We start from the raw sequence: 19,083 nt of genomic DNA on the forward strand, positions 1-19,083 counted from the left end.
GATCTCAGGCAGGGGGTCCCGAACTGTGCGTCTAAGGTTGATGGTAACAGGAGACAGGGGACACGATGTTTACCCAGGTTCGGGCCCTCTCTATGGAGGTAATACCCTACTTCCTGCTTGATTGATCTTGATGAATATGAGTATTACAAGAGTTGACCTACCACGAGATTGTAATGGCTAAACCCTAGAAGTCTAGCCTGTATGACTACGGTATTGAGTATATCCTTTCCGGACTACATCCTCCAGTTTATATAGACACCGGGGGGATCTAGGGTTACATAGAGTCGCTTACATAAGATGGAATCTTCATAGTTGTTCGCCAAGCTTGCGTTCCATGCCAAGGAGAGTCTTATCCGGACACGGGTACAGTCTTCGGTCTTCATGTCTTCACAACCCATCAGTCCGGCCCATAGATAACAGGTCGGACGCCCGAGGACCCCTTAGTCCAGGACTCCCTCAGTAGCCCTTGAACCTGGCTTCAATGACAAGGTATCAGACGCGTTGTGCTGTCTTCGACATTGCAAGGCGGGTTCCTCCTTCCGGACTCCCGAATAGTCTCCAGATGAATTGATCGTGTCCGGACCTGTAACACACACAGCACACAAGCAGAGAGAATATAATAACACACGAGTCCAATCTGCTGACAACTTTAGTAATGTGACGTCACGCCTGTCCGGTCATAATTTTGAACCGTTTTTCGCCCCATGTTTCGAGACGCGGTTGTCATTGGCACGTCTTGTCAAAGCAGAGATCGTGTCCCCTTATTATGGGATTCTCATCAACACGGGCATGGGTAACCCAACCGTGCCGTTTACACAGCCCTTGGGAGCAGGTGAATTTTAAGGCGAATGGGGGGCGTTCGATATTCACCGCCCTTATAAGGAGATAAGATTCTCCTTCTTCTCCCACGTTTTCTTCCCGCCTCTCCGTTTTTGAGCTCCAACGCCCAAGTTCCCATTTCCCTGTCTCGAGAAAGCACTCAACCATGTACGGATCCGGAGGTCAAGGCAAATGGATGGCCTCCTCTGTTAAGGAGGAGGACATCGCCGAGCTTCGGGCGGCCGGGTACCTGGCGAAGGAAATCGCCCACCGTCTTCCAGCCCGGGGACAAATCATCCCCACACCGAAGCCCAACGAGAGGGTAGTGTTCATCCCTCATTTCCTTCGCGGGCTAGGGTTTCCACTCCACCCCTTCGTCCGCGGGATAATGTTCTACTACGGGATAGACTTCCACGATCTATCCCTGAACTCCTTCCTCAATATCTCGGCGTTCATCGTTGTGTGCGAGACCTTCCTCCGCATCCACCCCCACTTCGGGATGTGGCTCAAAACCTTCAACGTGAAGCCCAAGGTGGTGGACAGACAACACGCAGAGTGCGGGGGCGCCATGGTGAGCAAGCTCACCACTGTCTCTTGTCCAAAAGGCACATTCGTGGAATCTTTCAAGGAATGGCAGAAGCTATGGTTCTACATCATCGAACCCCGCGACGCCACCTGGGCCGCGGCTGCCGAATTCAACTCCGACGCCCCCGTGCGGCTCACCTCCTGGGTTGAGAAGAGCCCAAACTGGTGTTCGTCAGACGAGCTGATTGCGCTGCAAACGCGTATCCAAAGTATGATCGATAGGGACATCAAGCTTGTAGACATAATCCAAGTGATGTTGGTGCGCCGAATCCTTCCCTGCCAAAGCCGAAGCCGTCCTCTATGGGATTTCAAGCCAAAGAAACACCATACCCTGGTGAGGCTTTTTGAAACGACTCCTGAAGATGCCTGGAAGTTGCTTTTCAAGGGCAACGAGATATCGCCGGGCATTGACTCGGACCGGGGTCACGACATAAATCACCTCCCCACCTGGGCATCGGATAATCTACTGGAAGCGATGCGAGGCGCTTCCATTATGGATGAGCACCGTGTCCTTATGGGCACGGTGATTGAAAGGGTTCAGTCCGCCAAGAGCGGACTAACCGAGGCCTGCGGCAACCTGCTGACAGGTTTTGAGGTAAGTGACGCCAAAAGGAGAGAATCCCACTGTAGACAGCAGCCCCTGAGACACTGTCCGGTGTTTGGAAAGAAAACACCGGACAGAGGATCAATCTCCTATGACAGGAAACTAACTAAATTTTTCTTAAATACAGACATCGTTGCTGGCCGCGGCCTCGCATACTGCTAAAGTCTCCGGAGTGAAGCAGAAACTGGCGGAGGCCGAGGGAGAGCTGAGCCAAGTGAAGAGGCAACTCCAGGAGAAACAAGGTAAGCAATAACCTGTTATATATTTGAAAAGAAGAAAATGATATGCGATGACCAAAATGCCATGATTTGTACAGAAGCGACGACCGAGGTCGAGGCCCTGACCGAAGCGGAGGGGAAGGCTGTCCAACAGCAAGCTGCCCGTAAGAAGCTCAAGGCCCGGGTCGGCGAGGTCCAGCAAGAGCTCCATGACGTGGTGAAGAAGTGCGAAGCTTTGGAGCGCGAGGCGTCAGCTCGAGAGGCCGAACTTACCAAGGCTCGTCAGAGCGCAGAGGCCGCACAGATTGAGGCCCGGGACGCTCTCCAGGAGATCCAGGAGGCGAAGAAGATCGCAGCGGGTAAGGCGTTTAACATGCAAAGCAAGTATGCGGAGAGGAAGGGGCTGATGCCTTCCCACCCACCCAGGTTCAAGGCATGGTACTTGCAATTTGGGTTTATTGCACCAATTATAATGTAGGGGGTTTCCTTACAGTCTTTCTGTCAAAAAAACAAGTATGCGGAGAGGAAGTACCTTTTACTAACCCGGATTCGGAGTTGCCCAAGGGCTTTTGTGGATCTGCCGCGCAGTGTATCCAATGCTGCGGAGTTCTTCCGAGGAGGGAAGGGGATTCTCCGGAGAAGCTGTTCTGGTCGCAGTATGCTATGCCAGAACATCCGGTGGCCTTTGCCGATCAACTGAAACAGTTGGTCGAGCTGCACGGGATGGCCGAACTGGGCATGAAGCTATACCGAAGCGGGTGGTGGAGGCTTGTCCATGGCTAGACATCATCAAGTGATCAGTCTACATCGAGGATGCCTGCATGGCCTTCGCTCGTTGCAATATGTGGTGGGCGAAGATGGATGTCGTCAAGGTGGCTCGGGGTCCGCCAGAGGGCAAGGAGCACCGCACACCCGAGCGATATTTTGCGGATGTCCTGGAGGGATCTCGACTTGTAGCAATGCAGTGCGGGAAGGACGTTATTCTCGAATGAATACATTCATATTTTGCCTTGTATGATGAAAACAAATCCGCTTTGTAATATAATTTTTATTATGTTTTAATTGTATCCTCCTGTGTGGCCGTGTTGTACGAAATCTGAGGGTTGGCCAGTCATCGGCTTCTGCCCTCATGTAGGTAGTACGGAGGTGTTCGGGATGGTATCTAAACAATCTTGATCCAATTATATGGTCCTTGAAGGAGTTGTTTAGTGCAACGAACCAGGCAACCAGACTATATGGCTTGAACGCCCTCACTTAGCCATAGGAGTTTTATAATAAAACATAGGTGCAGCCCCTGGTATACGAACCAGAGTGTTGTCAGCATATGATCGGGAAGTACCGATCCTTCGCGTAGTGCGGAAAAATCTCCACCGATTTGAGCTCCGAATAGCTGACCGGCTCTCGCCGCATCATGACAGTCAGTTTTCAGCTTTCTCTACTAAGGAGCTCATCCGGTTTAGACCAGGGCACAATCGCAGTAGTTCTCCCTTTACTACCCTAGCCGATGTAGCGGAACGTAGGGTAGCAAGCACAGGAGCCGGGCAACCCAACTATTGACCAAAGACATGATTCGGAGCCAATGCATATAATGCTAAATTTGGGGTGCCGTACTATACTTATAAGAAGTGTTCGGACTTTTGTTGCCGTAATGTGGGGTGCTATAAAGCCCCTGGCAAACATCAAAACATACCAATGTGTACGGGTGCTACCTGATGGGGTTATCTACAGGGAAGCTGAAAAAAAGAAAATAGAAAAGATGTAAAGGTAAAAAGCTGGGGTGCTACAGCTCCAGCTACAAACTGTTTTCATTGTAATGTAATTAGTACGTCAGCGCATTGATACAAGTAGTGCAATAAGCAACGGGCTATTTAACATGCCTAAACCAGGGGAGAGTTGCATGTGGGTCCTGGAAGACAGGTAGAGTTATCGTTAATGGAATCACCTAAAAAGTCCCTGTATGTCTGCGCTCCTCGCCATATTGGTGTATTTATCCTTCAAGAGGACCGATAACCAGACCACCCGATGGGGCCTGTAGGATTAAAACCTGCAAGAAAACAAGCAGAAGTGAAAGTGTGTGTGTATTCGATGTCGGTTGAGCCGTGCCGTGGATCACAAGCTAGCTATGCCTCCGTCGATGCCCATGGAATTTTGAGTGCGTAGTTATGTATGCGCGGCGCACATGCCACCACTTGATCGGGACTGAGACGGAGGCCGGATTGCTAGTCGAGCTCCTGACGAGCCGAGCTCTCCTGCTGTAGAGTAGTTCGGACCCTCTTAAGGGTGTCCAAGGGCTCGACAGCCGAAGGAAGGTTCTGCTTGAGAAGGCCGCTTTGTACTTCTGCTGCTAGGGCAGCTGTGTGCTCTTCTGCACGGAGAGAGCGTTCTGTATTGCCATTGACTGTTATAACGTCGCGTGGGCCGGGCATCTTGAGCTTGAGATAAGCATAGTGTGGCACTGCGTTGAATCAAGCAAACACAGTTCGTCCGAGCAGTGCATGATAGCCGCTGCGGAATGGGACGATATCGAAGACTAACTCCTTGCTTCAGAAGTTGTTCGGAGATCCGAAGACAACCTATAATGTGTTTGAGCCTGTATAACGGGCCTCTACGCCTGGAATGACTCCTTTGAAGGTGGTCTTTGTAGGCTTGACCCTTGATGGGTTAATGCCCATTTTTCGCACCGTATCCTGGTAGAGAAGATTGAGGCTGCTACCGCTGTCCATAAGGACACGAGTCAGGTGGAACCCATCAATTATTGGGTCTAAGACCAGTGTGGTTGAGCCTTCGTGACGGATACTGGTCAGGTGATCCCAGCAATCAAAAGTGATTGGGCATGACGACCATGGATTGAATTTTGGGGCGACTGGCTCTATCGCGTAGACGTCCCTGAGCGCACGCTTGCGCTCCCTCTTGGGGATGTGGGTAGCATATATCATGTTCACCGTTTTGACCCGAGGGGGAAACTTCTTCTGTCCCCCTGTGTTCGGTTGTCGTGGCCCTTCGTCATCGTCCTTGCTTTGTGATCCCTTTTCCCTGTTCTCGGCATTTAATTTGCTGGCCTGTTTGAAAACCCAGCACTCTCTATTTGTATGATTAGGAGGCTTGTCGGGGGTGCCGTGAATCTGGCATGGACGATCAAGTATGCGGTCCAAGATGGATGGGCCCGAATTGTTCTTTTGGAACGACTTCTTTCGCTGACCGGACTTAGAGCCACTGAACCCGGCGTTGACCGCCACATCCTTGGTGTTGTCACTGTTGTTTTGGCGCTTGTATCTATTGCGTCGGGACTTGTCTTTGTTGCTTTTAACTTCAGGGGTGCCAGCGTCGCGTGCATTGTTTTTGCTACGGGCCAACCAACTGTCCTCGCCCGCACAAAAGTGGGTCATGAGTGCCGTGAGGGCCGCCATAGATTTTGGCTTTTATTGGCCGAGGTGGCGAGCGAGCTAATCGTCGCGGATGTTATTCTTGAAAGCTGCTAGAGCTTCGGCATCCGGACAGTCGACAATTTGGTTCTTTTTAGTTAAGAACCTTGTCCAGAATTTCCTGGCGGACTCTCCGGGCTGTTGAACTACATGGCTTAAGTCATTAGCGTCCGGAGGTTGAACATATGTACCCTGGAAGTTGTCGAGGAAAGCCTCTTCCAAGTCCTCCCAGCTGCCAATGGAATTTTCAGGCAGACTGTTTAGCCAATGCCGAGCTGGCCCTTTGAGTTTTAGAGGGAGGTATTTTATGGCATGGAGGTCATCTCCGCGGGCCATATGGATGTGGAGAATGAAGTCCTCGATCCACACCACGGGGTCTGCGGTTCCATCATATGATTCTATGTTCACGGGCTTGAATCCTTCTGGGAATTCGTGGTCTAGGACCTCATCAATGAAGCAATGAGGGTGTGCGGGGCCTCTATATTGGGCCGTATCGTGACGCAGCTCTGATAGAGTCCATCTGCGGTGTTCAGCCCGCGCATGACTGGGTTTGTCGCGTCCGAATAGGTGGCCGTTGTCGCGTGTCGAGGCGCGTCCTCGCGATCTGTAGATTGATCTGGTATGTCCTGCTTTATTATTCAGGTTCTGCCGGAGGTCATATGTATGGTCGTGGTCTAATTTACCTCTACCTGAGTGATGAGGCAGGGCGGGCTGGTGTTCGGCATGAGTTGCCATTTTGTCCCGACCACGTGGTGGTTGGTCGGCCGTATTGTGCGATGGTGGTGTGTACTCCGGCGCCTCCTTGTCGAACTGAGGTAGCAAGCCTTGGGTAGCTTTTGGTTGGGCGCTTGAGGCCGTATTCTTCGGCTGCTAGGACATCAGTCCATTTATCATTGAGCAGATCTTGGTCAGCTTGAAGCTGCTGCTACTTCTTTTTCAGGCTCCTTGCCGTGGCTATTAGCTGGCGCTTGAAGAGCTCCTGCTCAAGAGGTTCCTCGGGCACGATGAAGTCTTCGGTGCCGAGGCTCACCTCATCTTCGGAGAGCGGAAGGTAATTATCATCCTCCGAATCTTCGTGCATGGCCTATTTAACAGGGCTAACCTGCTCATCTTCCCGTTCATCTTGTTTGTTTGCTTTATCGACGGGGTCTTCGTTGTCTACGGCACCTTTCGGAGTGTCATCTTCTCCTGTGCTGGTGTTGCTGTCTTTACTGCGGCATGACTTAGAGCGGCGCCGCTGACGTCGGCGCTTCAACTGTATTTCAGAAGGTTTATCCTCAACTGGGTCTTCCTTATCATCGCCACTGTGCTCCTTTGGTGCATCCACTATGTATACGTCATACGAGGAAGTGGCCGTCCAGCGTCCAATGAACGGCGGGTTCTGGGCCTCTTCTTCTCTGGCATCGTCGTCCATACCATCGATGTCCTCGGAGTCGTAATCAAGTTCATCAGTAAAATCCTCGATCGTGGCTATAAAGTGGGTGGCGGGTGGGAAGTAAAATTCTCCATCGTCAGCCCCTAGTTCGAGCCGGATATAGTTCGGCTGAGAGTCCTCCGCCAAGGACAGGTTTTTTTAATGAGTTTAGCACATCGCCCAAAGGCGAGTGCTGGAAGATGTCTGCGGCACTGAATTTGAAGATCGATAAATGATCAAGCTCGGCGTCTGCGGGCTCGCGCGGTTCGGAACCTACGGTCGGAGACGAGTCCGGTGTTACGGTGGCATAGGAATCGTGTGAGACCAGGTCCATGTGCGGCTCCAACGCCATGGAATCTGCGGCCTCCGAGGTGGGGTTAATCCTCCCGTCTTTGGATGGCGCGGCCTGCTCCGGCTCTAGGGCCAGAGCAGTTATAGGAGCGATCTCCTGGATGCGGCCCGATGACAGATTTAGGTTATGATCATCGGGGTGACCGGGAGCGACCGCCGTGGTATCGAATCCGGCGAAGATCAAGTCTCCACGGATGTCCGCGACGTAGTTCAAGTTCTCGAATCTGAGCTGATGGCCAGGGGCGTAGCTTTCGATCTGCTCCAGATGGCCAAACGAGTTGGCCCGCAGTGTGAAGCCGCCGAACACGAAGATCTGTCCGGGGAGGAAAGTTTCTCCGCAGACAGCGTCATTATTGACGATTGAAGGGGCCATCGAACCTTTTAGCGACAACATAGAGGAACTCTCAATGAAAGCACCAATGTCGGTGTCAAAACTGGCGGATCTCGGGTAGGGGGTCCCGAACTGTGCGTCTAAGGTTGATGGTAACAGGAGACAGAGGACACGGTGTTTACCTAGGTTCGGGCCCTCTCTATGGAGGTAATACCGTACTTCCTGCTTGATTGATCTTGATGAATATGAGTATTACAAGAGTTGATCTACCATGAGATCGTAATGGATAAACCCTAGAAGTCTAGCCTGTATGACTACGGTATTGAGTATATCCTTTCCGGACTACACCCTCCGGTTTATATAGACACCAGGGGGATCTAGGGTTACATAGAGTCGGTTACATAAGATGGAATCTTCATAGTTGTTCGCCAAGCTTGCGTTCCACGCCAAGGAGAGTCTTATCCGGACACGGGTACAGTCTTCGGTCTTCATATCTTCACAGCCCATCAGTCCGGCCCATAGATAACAGGCCGGACGCCCGAGGACCCCTTAGTCCAGGACTCCCTCAGCCAGCGCCAAGGACGAAGCCACCTTCATCCTCGTCACGACCATCGCCAAGGCCGAGCACCTCGTCGCCGTCGTTGTCCTCGGGGAAGCACCCGACGTGGCGACCATCTTCCCCAAATACCCTCACGTAGAGGGTCGTGTCGCCGTCATACTTGAAGTGGAGGGCACACCGCGTGCCTAGGCCGCGCGCGTGGGCAAACGTCTGCCAGCCGCGGGCCAAGGCTGCGTTGCCCGCGGCAGAGACTTCCACCACGACCCACGAAGCCTTGCTGCAGCAGCCGTCCGCCTGCAGCCAGAGACTGCCTAGAACCATGGCTGGTAGTTCACCGACGAAGAAGTGCGGGAGCTGAAGCCACGTGCCAGCCGGGTTCTGCAACCACACGATTAACTCTGGCATCACCTCCGCCGAATGGAAGCGCGGCCGAGGAGGCCGCGCAACCATGGCGCGCCTCACTTCATCGATGGGACTGCCATGACTTGGGCGACTCCCGTCGCACGGGGAGGCGCCACCGCTGCCGCGAGGGGCCACAGTGGGGGTCGCGGCGTGCTTGCGCGGGCGACCACGCCCCCTCTTGGGTGGCGGCGAGTCGGGCCCCTCCTGGCGGGCCTTTCCCTTTTCTGTGACTGAGAACCTCTTCGCCGGCCCCTCCTCGCGGGCCTTCCCCTTCTCTGCGGCTGAGAACCTCTTCGCCGGTGCCATGAGTGTCGCTGAAGTAAGGAAGAAGGAGCAGGAGGAGCGACCGAAGAGATGGGTGACGGGGGCTCCGCTCCCCCTTCCCATTTATAGCCAAGAGGAGGCCAACCGTCGGCCTCCATGATCTAAGGTAATAATGACCTTTTTCTGCATGCAGCAGGGACTCGTCAAGTCGGTCAGTTGCCAAGGCGGAATAGGGAAGCAGAGACGCCCACGTCCAATCAATCGCCACGCGTCAACCGAGGTCGCAGGCTGTTGGGTCCCGCAGCGCTCTGCACTTGTCCCTTGGCTTTGCCTCGAAGCCAAGTCCGAGCGCGCCTTGGGCCCGGGGGCTACTGTCGGCGTCCTAGGAATGGGAGTCCCCAAACTTGCCTTCCTGCGGCCCACGGCGTGGCTCCACCAGCGGCCCTGTACGGCCCATCGTCACCAGCAAACACTCAAGACCCTCGCGAGGGGCCAAGCCTCGCGAGGCGGACGACACAAGACCTCCTCGGGAGCGGCCTCACCAGGCTGGCTCGCGAGGGGCAGAGAGATCAACGCAAGGGGCACCTCGCGAGGTTCCTGTGATGCAAGCCATGGCGACCAAGGCCAGGCGGGCGCCAGCGCGCGTAGTGTCCTTGCTTCCTCTTTGGTGCTAAAGAGGCAAGCGCAGGCGCGGTATCCCGAGGCGTCAAGCAAAGGTTTCCATATTGGTGTAATGCGACCAAGACCAGCAGGACGGCAGGACGGAGGTCACCATGGAGCCCAAGATGTCATCATCATCAGAGCCTTTGACAGGCGAAGACCATCTTTTGTTAGGATAGCTTGTACTAGCTGTCCCCCTTCAAACTGGCCGTTGTGGGATCCCTTCCCGCCTAATATTTGGGGAGAGGACCCGGGCCTCTATATATAGTACTAGCCACCACCGTAGCCAGGGATCGGCTCATCGAGAGACGAAAGGATCATCTCATCTTGGACCGGATCCATTCCACCAAGGCAACCACACAAACTCACCAAGCACAAGAGCACCTCTCCTTAGGAGGCTATTCTTACCTTGTAACTGTTCATCCTCAGCCCAAGAGGCAATCCAGCACACCACACTGGAGTAGCGTATTACACCACATCGGTGGCCCGAACAAGTATAAATCTTGTGTCCCTTTGTTTTGCGAGTTCGATGTGCTAAGCCTTGAGATTGAGGTGAGGGCGTGAGCTAGAGGGGGGAGAGATCTTCATGCGCACCCCAGTGTTCGAACCTCAAGGGTTTTGCCGGAACTCGAAATCCGACAGCGCCACCTACCAACACATGATTCAAACATGCCTGGAGAACCAAATCTGCAAGACAGTTGAAGCATATGTGGATGACATCGTCATCAAGACTAAACACATCGAGTCGTTAATAGATGACCTGCGTCTCACATTCGACAACCTCCGGACATATGACATCAAGCTCAATCCGGACAAGTGTGTTTTCGGTGTTCCCACCAGAAAGCTGCTGGGCTTCATCATTTACAATAGAGGAATTGAGGCAAATCCAACAAAAATTCGAGCTTTGTCACAATTGGCTACACCAACCGACCTTAAACAGGTCCAAAAACTAGCCGGATGCGTGGCAGCTTTAAGCCGCTTTATCTCCAGACTAGGAGAAAAAGCATTGCCACTTTATCACCTTCTCTGACGTACCGACCACTTCGAGTGGACAGAAGCGGCAACGACCGGACTAGAGGAAATAAAGGCTCTTTTAGCAAGCAACCCAATCCTGGCTGCGCCAAACATCGGTGAACCGATGCTATTATACATCTCTGCAACACACCAGGTGGTGAGTGCAGTGCTCGTCATTGAGCGGAAGGAGGACGGACACAAGTTCCCACTTCAAAAACCTGTATACTACATATCCACCGTCCTCACACCATGCAAATCCCGGTACCCTCATTACCAAAAGATAGCATATGCGGTCTTCATGGCATCCCGGAAGCTACAACACTACTTCCAAGAGTGTTCGATCACAGTGGCTTCCGAAGTACCACTCAATGATATAATAAATATCCACGACGCTACGGGTTAGATTGCCAAGTGGGCTATTGAGCTCCTACCATTCGACATAACATACAAACCACGCCGAGCCATTAAATCCCAAGTATTGGCCGACTTCGTCGCCGAATGGACAGAGTCCGAACTCCCTAAAGAGTACGGTACATATTCCAACTGGGTCATGCACTTTGATGGCTCGAAAATGCTGGCCGGCTTAGGAGCAGCAGTCGTTTTAACGTCCCCCACTGGAGACACAGTCTAGTACATACTCCAAATATTATACACAGACTCCAACAATGCAGCCAAATACGAGACCTTATTGCACGGTCTTCGGATGGCTATCTCCATGGGAATACAACGCCTGGAGGTGTGCGGGGATTCATATCTCGCAATATCCCAAATAAATGGAGACTTCGACGCTAAGGATCTGAAGATGGCGGCCTATCGCAACGCCGTACTCAAAATATCAGCTCGGATCAAGGGACTCGAGTTTCATCATGTGGCTCGAGAAAGGAATCAAGCGGCGAATGACCTTGCTCGCATGGGCGCCAAGCGTGAACCCGTCCCTCCTAACATCTTTTTGGAAAGGCTCTTCAAGCCATCCGTAGTATGGCAGGATGAGAGCAGCAACACTAGTCCGGATCCGATTATATCCCCAGATTCCGAACACAATACCGATGTCACCGAAATAACACCATCGGCCCATCTAATAATGGCAGTAATTGCCCCATGGACCGAACCCTTCTTGGCCTACCTTAATAGGTGAGAGCTCCCTGAGGACCAGAATGAGGCTCGCTTCATAGTTCGGTGCTCGAAAGCCTACAAGGTCCATGACGGAGAGCTCTACAAGAAAAGTGCTACCGGAGTCCTTCAAAGATGTATCTCCGAAGAAGAGGGACGACATCTCCTGGTCGAAATCCATGCTGGTGTCGGCGATGACCACACCGCGGCTCAGGCCCTTGTAAGTAAGGCCTTCCGTACAGGTTTCTTTTGGCTGATGGCCCGAGCAGATGCACATGACCTGGTCCAACATTGTGTCAGATGCCAGCTCTTCGCCAATCAAAGCCATATGCCGCCCACTGCTTTACAAACAATCCCCATTACTTGGCCTTTTGTGGTCTGGGGGCTTGATATGGTAGGACCCCTCAAAGGAGGAAGCCATAATAAAAAATATATGCTAGTCATGGTAGATAAATTCACCAAATGGGTAGATGCCAAACCAGTGAAAATGGCCGAAGCTGGACCGGTGATAGACTTTATATTCGGTGTCGTGCACCGTTATGGTGTCCCACACAGCATCATCACTGATAACGGCTCCAATTTCACAGCCGATGAAGTGAAAGCCTGTTGTGCTAAATTGGGCATTACGCTCGTTTACGCCTCGGTCTATTTCCACAAACAAACTGTCAAGTCGAATGAGCTAATGGTCTTATTATGAGTGGCATTAAGCCTAGACTAGTGCGGTCATTGAAAGAATCAGACAAGCACTGGGTTGAGGAGCTCAACTCCGTACTCTAGGGGCTGCGGACCATGCCCAATCGCACTACCGGATACACACCATTCTTCATGGTGTACGGTGCAGAGGCAGTTTTTCCCTACGACATCATTCATGACTCACCTCGAGTGCGCATGTACGAAGAGAGAGAGAGAGAGAGAGAGAGGCCGAGCTCGATCGGCAGGACAGTCTAGATGCCCTGCACTACAAAAAAAGACACATCCGTGACATTTTGGGCCGAACGAATTTTTTTCCTGTCATACATATGACACTTCTATGACGATAATTGTGACAAAACCCGGTATCATCATAGATGTGGTGGGCTCCTACTTCTATGACAAAAAATCATGACAGAAAATGGGCTTTTTGTCCTGGGTGGGCCAGAGACGCAGCTGCATGACATTCTTTGGGCCGTCCATGACGGAAAAAACTGTGGTAGAAGCGAGGGGGAGGAAAATTTCGGGGAGTTCCCGGTTACGGTGGGAGGTCGGGGCCGAGCGATGCGCGTTTCTCTCGTACACGTACGCGCGTGTGTGCGAGGTGTTGGCTCTAACTGAACCCGAGCAAGGCGTTGGGCTCTAACTGAACCCGATCGAGCGATTCCTTCGCTACTGCTGCTAACTGAAGCCGATCGATGGGATGAACAGTGGGGGGGGGGAGGGTGGATGAACAATGAGCGGTGGCGTTGCCTCTGGATAAACAGGACCCCGTGGTGTGGTGGAGGGCTGGATGAACAGTAGACGGTGGAGGGGTGCCTGTGAAGGGGTGGAAGAACAGGACCCCGTGGTGTGGAGGGCTGGATGAACAGTAGACGGTGGAGGGGTGGTTGAACAGGACCCCGTGGTGTGGAGGGCTGAATGAACAGTAGACGGTGGAGGGGTGGTTGAACAGTAGCCGATGGAGTAGCGCGCGGTGGAGGCTGGATGAACAGGAGCCCGTGGAGGCTGGAGGAGGTCGACGGTGGAGATGAACAGTATCCCGTAGAGTCCCATTTTGCGGTACGCCACACCCCTCCCGATGAACAGGACCCCCTTTCGACCGTAGCGCTCCAACACAAGTCCGTTTCCTCCGTTTTGCGGTACGCCACACCCCTCCCGATCAACAGGACCCTCGGTTTGACCGTAGGAGGTCCGTTTCCTTCGTTTTGCGGTACACCAGACCCCTCCCGATGAACAAGATCCCGTTTCGAACGTGGCCGGTCGAACACAAGGCCGTTTCCTCCATTCTGCGTACGCCAGGCCTCGTTTCCATCGCCTGTTCCATCTAAGCCCTCCCGATGAACACGACGCATTCCGTTGCCTCCCCATGAACACGACGACGATGCTGTTTCTCCGTTATGACCCAACAATGTACACGAGCCCTGGCCGTACGTATGCGCGAGTAGGCGTTCGAGACCCCGCCCGTATGTACACATACGTGGCCGTATTTTCTTTCTTGCACCCTGGCCGCTGTACGTACGTGTACATGCTACGTGCGCGCCTCTACTACGACACGTGCGCGCCTCTACTACTACACGTGCGTGCCTCTACATCGACCAGTATGTACGTACACGTTCGCGACCAGAATGACAACGCTACGTATGCTTCGACCAGGTGGGTCCCGACTGTCAGGCACTTCCTTGCCTGCGAAGATGTAGCTGGTGGGTCCCAGTAGTTAGGGAGGCGAAATACGGTGGCCCGTCTGGTGGGTCCCCGCTGTCAGGTGGAGGAATACTTATTTTGCACGTAATAAGGAGGCACTTCCTTACTGCGGCCGTGGACCCAGCTGTCAGCCTCTCCACGTACAGTCCATGTCCGATGGAAGCCGTTCCTTGACCACGTTGACCATGCCGCGCCGAGAGCACCAGGGCGGTGGACGACGGTGAGGCCTAGGAAGGGGACGACGCGGAGCCGGGGAAGACGCGGCAGTGGATGCCCACGCGTAGAGGAGTATGAGGGCATTGGTTCGCTGCGGCATGAGGCTGCCGTCGCCGCAGAGTAACAGGGGGTGTGGGTGAGTAGAGGGATGGCCTGGCCAGCGGTGGGAGTAATAGGGTGCGGTGAGGCCTTCGCCGCATCGCAGCCGGCCACGGGAGGCAGGAGCACGAGGCACGACCGGCGCTGGTTTGGGCGGCTGGAGCAAGAAGACCAGAGGTTGAAGAAGCACTACGGCCGTTGGATGGACATCGTACGGTCACTGGAGCTAGAATCGTGCATATTGACTAAGTTGACAAAGCCCTCCATCCCCGTCAACTTAGTAGGCCCACAAGTCAGCCTACCACTATACTGGGTCCCAGCTAACAGGGGGAGTATTCATTTTTTTTGTGCGTAATAAGGAGGCACTTCCTTGCGTGCGAAGATATAGCTGGTGGGTCCGAGCTGTCAGCGGCGGTAACGTTTTTTTTCGCGAAATACAGAGGCCCTTTCGGTGGGTCCCTGATGTCAGGTGGATGAATCATTATTTTGCGCGTAACAAGGAGGCATTTCCTTGCGTGCGGCCGTGGACCCAGATGTCGGCCTCTCCACGTACAGTCCACTTCAGATGCATGTCGGTCGTTGACCACCTTGACCAAGCCGCGCCGAGAGCACCAGGGCGGTGTACGACGGCGAGGCCTAGGAGGGGAACAACACGGAGGCAGGGAAGACTCAGTAGTTGTTTCTCACGCGGAGGGGAGTACGACTGTACAAGGGTTTACTGGTTCGTCTGCCGTCGCCAGAGAATAATAGCAGGTGTGGGTGAGTAGAGGGATGGCTAGGCCAGCGATGGGAGTACGGTGGGGCGGTGAGTCCTGCGCGGCAGCACAGCCGGCCGCGGGGAGGAGGGAGCAGGCAGTCCCGCCGGCGCTTGTTTGAGCGGCTGGAGCTGGAAGAGCAGAGATTGAAGAAGTACGACGGCCGTTGGATGGACATCCAACAGTCACTGCTTGTGCGTCAACCTTTTTTTTAGGAAAGCCTCAAATCTGTGGAAAACAGCATACAGCCCATCTACCATTATTTCTAATAATTTCCAGCCCATTTGCTAATTCTTAAGTTTTTTTGGAGCCCATATTCTTTTTGTTAGCATTACAGCCCAAATTGTGGCCATGGTTAAAAAATTATACGAAATTTTGCATATTTCGATGCGGTCCGAACTGTTTTTAATCCCGAAATTTCGACTCACATTCAAACTGATTTTAAAAATAAATGTATATCAATATAAAATCCAACAAATTCTCCACGCATAAAAATTAATGTAATTCAAAATCTTGAAATGAAAAAAAGATATTTGAAACTAATTGCCGGTTTGATGTGTTTTAAAAATGTACATCCCATTTATCATTACCGATGGGCCATTTTCTCGGCCAGCCGAATGAAAGCTCTCCTCGTCTTGAAAGATTTGCAGCCCAACAGGCCTGACAAAGCGACTTACTTGGCAAATTACAAAAAAAACTGGGCTGTGGCCATGGACCCAGCTGTCAGCCTCTCCACGTACAGTACTCTTCCAATGGAAGTCGTTCCTTGACCACGTTTACCACGCCGAGCGGAGAGCACCATGGCGGTGGATGACGGCGAGGCCTAGGAAGGGGACGACGCGGAGCCGGGGAAGACGCGGCAGTGGAAGCCCACGCGGAGAGGAGTACACGGGTTCACTGGTTCGGCTGCGGTGTGAGGCTGCCGTCACCGCAGGGCCTGGCCAGCGGTGGGAATAGTAGGGGCGGTGAGGCCTCCGCGGCAGCACAGCCGGCCACGGGAGGCAGGAGCATGCGGCACGACTGGCACTGCTTTGGGCGGCTGGAGCAAGAAGACCAGAGGCTGAAGAAGCACTACGGCCTTTGTATGGACATCGTATGGTCACTGGAGCTAGAATCGTTCATATATTCTAAGTTGACAAAGCCCTCCGTCCCCGTCAACTTTGTTGGCCCACAAGTCATCCTCCCACTATGGTGGGTCCCAGCTAGCAGGGGGGTATTCATTTTTTTGTGCGTAATAAGGAGGCACTTTCTTGCGTGCGAAGATATAGCTGGTGGGTCCGACATGTCAGCGGGGGGAACGTTTTTTTCGTGAAATACAGAGGCCCTTCCGGTGGGTCACAGCTGTCAGGTGGAGGAATCATTATTTTGCGCGTACAGTCCATGGCCGATGGATGTCGTTCGTTGACCAAGTTGACCAGGCCGCGCTGAGAGCACCATGGCGGTGGATGACGGCGAGGCCTAGGAAGGGAACGACACGGAGCCGGGGAAGACTCGGCAATGGTTGCCCACGCGGTGGGAGTACGAGGGTTTACTGGTCCGGCTACCGTCGCCGGAAAATAACAGGAGGTGTGGGTGAGTAGAAGAATGGCCTGGCCAGCAATGAAGTAGGGTGGGGCGGTGCGGCCTGTGCGGCAGCACAGCCGGCCACGGGAGGCGGGAGCAGGCCGTCCCACCGGAGCTGGTTTGGGCGGCTGGAGCAAGAAGATCAGATATTGAAGAAGCGGCACGGCCGTTGGATTAACATCCAACGGTCACTGCTACTAGAATCATTTGTGGACTAAGTTGACAAAGCCAAAGTACACGTCAACCTAGTAGACCCACAAGTCAGCCTCCAAATCTATCCCAAACAGCATACAACCCGAAATTTCTAGCCAGATTCAAATTAATTTTAAATCTAAATATACCTTAATTTAAATTCAATGAAATTTTACCCGCACAAAAACAATGAAATTTAAAATATCAAAATTGTCTGTTTGCTGTATTTTGGAACTAATTGTCTGTTTGTTGTATTTTTTCATTTTACAGCCCATTTATTATTACTTATAGCCCATTTCTTTTTTACTTATAGCCCATTTTCTGGGCAAAATGCATCCCTCCTCGTCTTGAAAGATTTCCGGCCCAGCAGGGTGTATAAAAGCAAGTAGGCCTACGTTGGTTATTCTGCAAAAAAATAGCTGGCTAGCAATTTTCAGAAAGGAAAAAAACAAACTGGGCTGGCCATGTGCTAAACATATGAAATAAAAGCCTAGGCTAGACGGGCCACGGGTCCCGCACAACCCAGTTGATACCCTTCTCCGTCCCGAAAAAACAAAATTACTGCGCGCGCTGCTGGGTCCCTACTGTCATCCTCACCATGTACAGTCATCTCCTTATTCCTCTTGGTTGTTGACCATGTTGACAACACCGGAGGGCGGCGCCGCGGCGAGCGAACCAAGGCGGAGGACGATGGTGAGGCCTCGGACAGGAACGAACAGGAGCCGGGGCAGATCACACCCAGCCGTGGTAGGCGGCAGCAGGCGGTCCCGCCGGCGCTGGTTTGGCTTTGGCGGCTCGAGGAAGAAGAGACTGAAGAAACGCGACAGACGTTGAATGTCAATCCAACGGTCAAGGTTGGCACAATCGTTTTGTTGACTAAGCGGACACCAAGTAGCATACTTTTTTATATATAGGAAGAAAACTACGAGGAAAATGCGTTCGTCTACCGTCCTCCTCACAGGGAACGTTCGCCACATATGTGACTAGCACCCTTGGTTTTCAACCGAGAGGTCTTGGGTTCGAGTCCCAGGAACTCTCAATTTTGTCCTCCTTCCTTCCTCACAAAAGGGAAAGAAAATCAAAGACTTGGGAAGGCGTACAGAACAAGCTAGTGTACCAGTAATGAGACATTGCCGAGTTTTAGAAAAAATAAAGACGTGCTCCTGTAGCTGGTTCGAATCCAAACCTAGACTATGACTATATATGGTTGTCGGTGTCAAAACCGGCGGATCTCGGGCAGGGGGTCCCGAACTGTGCGTCTAGGATCGATGGTAACAGGAGGCAGGGGACACGATGTTTACCCAGGTTCGGGCCCTCTTGATGGAGGTAAAACCCTACGTCCTGCTTGATTAATATTGATGATATGAGTAGTACAAGAGTAGATCTACCACGAGATCGGAGAGGCTAAACCCTAGAAGCTAGCCTATGGTATGATTGTTGTATATGTATGTTGTATATGATCTATCGACTAGCCTGGCCCTGGTTTATATAATGCACCAGAGGCCTAGGTTAACAAGAGTCCTAGCCGAATACGCCGGTGGGGAGAAGTCCTTGTCTTGATCGCCAAGTCTTTGTGGAATCTTCCTTGTATGCGGCAGCTGTCCGAACTGGCCCATGAGTATACGGCCATGGGGGGCCTCGGCCCAATCTAATAGATCGGGAGACGACGTGGTGAGTACCCCCTAGTCCAGGACACCGTCAGTAGCCCCCTGAACCGGTCTTCAAGTTAGGGACGCTCCTCGATTCTTCCGAACTGTTCTTCATCTTCGGCCGTCGGTCTTGAAAACTGGTTCAAAAATTCTTCTTTATCTTAGATCTTGAGGATCGCTGAAATGCATTCGACGAGTTTACACGTCGGGTATCCGAGGAGCCCCTTTAAGTTTCCGGCCTTTACCAATGCCTTGTTATTTTTATCCCACACCCCGGGTTTGAAGTTGTTCCCGGGCGGCAGCGTCCTCTTGCGTCCGAGCTCCAACGCCGGACTATATTCGAGGTATCTTTTGCAACTGAGCACCAACGCCGGACCGCTTCCTAGCTCTAACGCCAGAATGTATCCGAGCTCCAACGCCGGACTATGTATCCAAGCTCCAATGCCGGACTGTATATCCGGG

The sequence above is a fragment of the Triticum urartu genome, chromosome 2A, assembly GCF_056163025.1.
Source record: "Triticum urartu cultivar PI428250 chromosome 2A, HENAU_Tu73, whole genome shotgun sequence".
Taxonomy (NCBI): domain Eukaryota; kingdom Viridiplantae; phylum Streptophyta; class Magnoliopsida; order Poales; family Poaceae; genus Triticum; species Triticum urartu.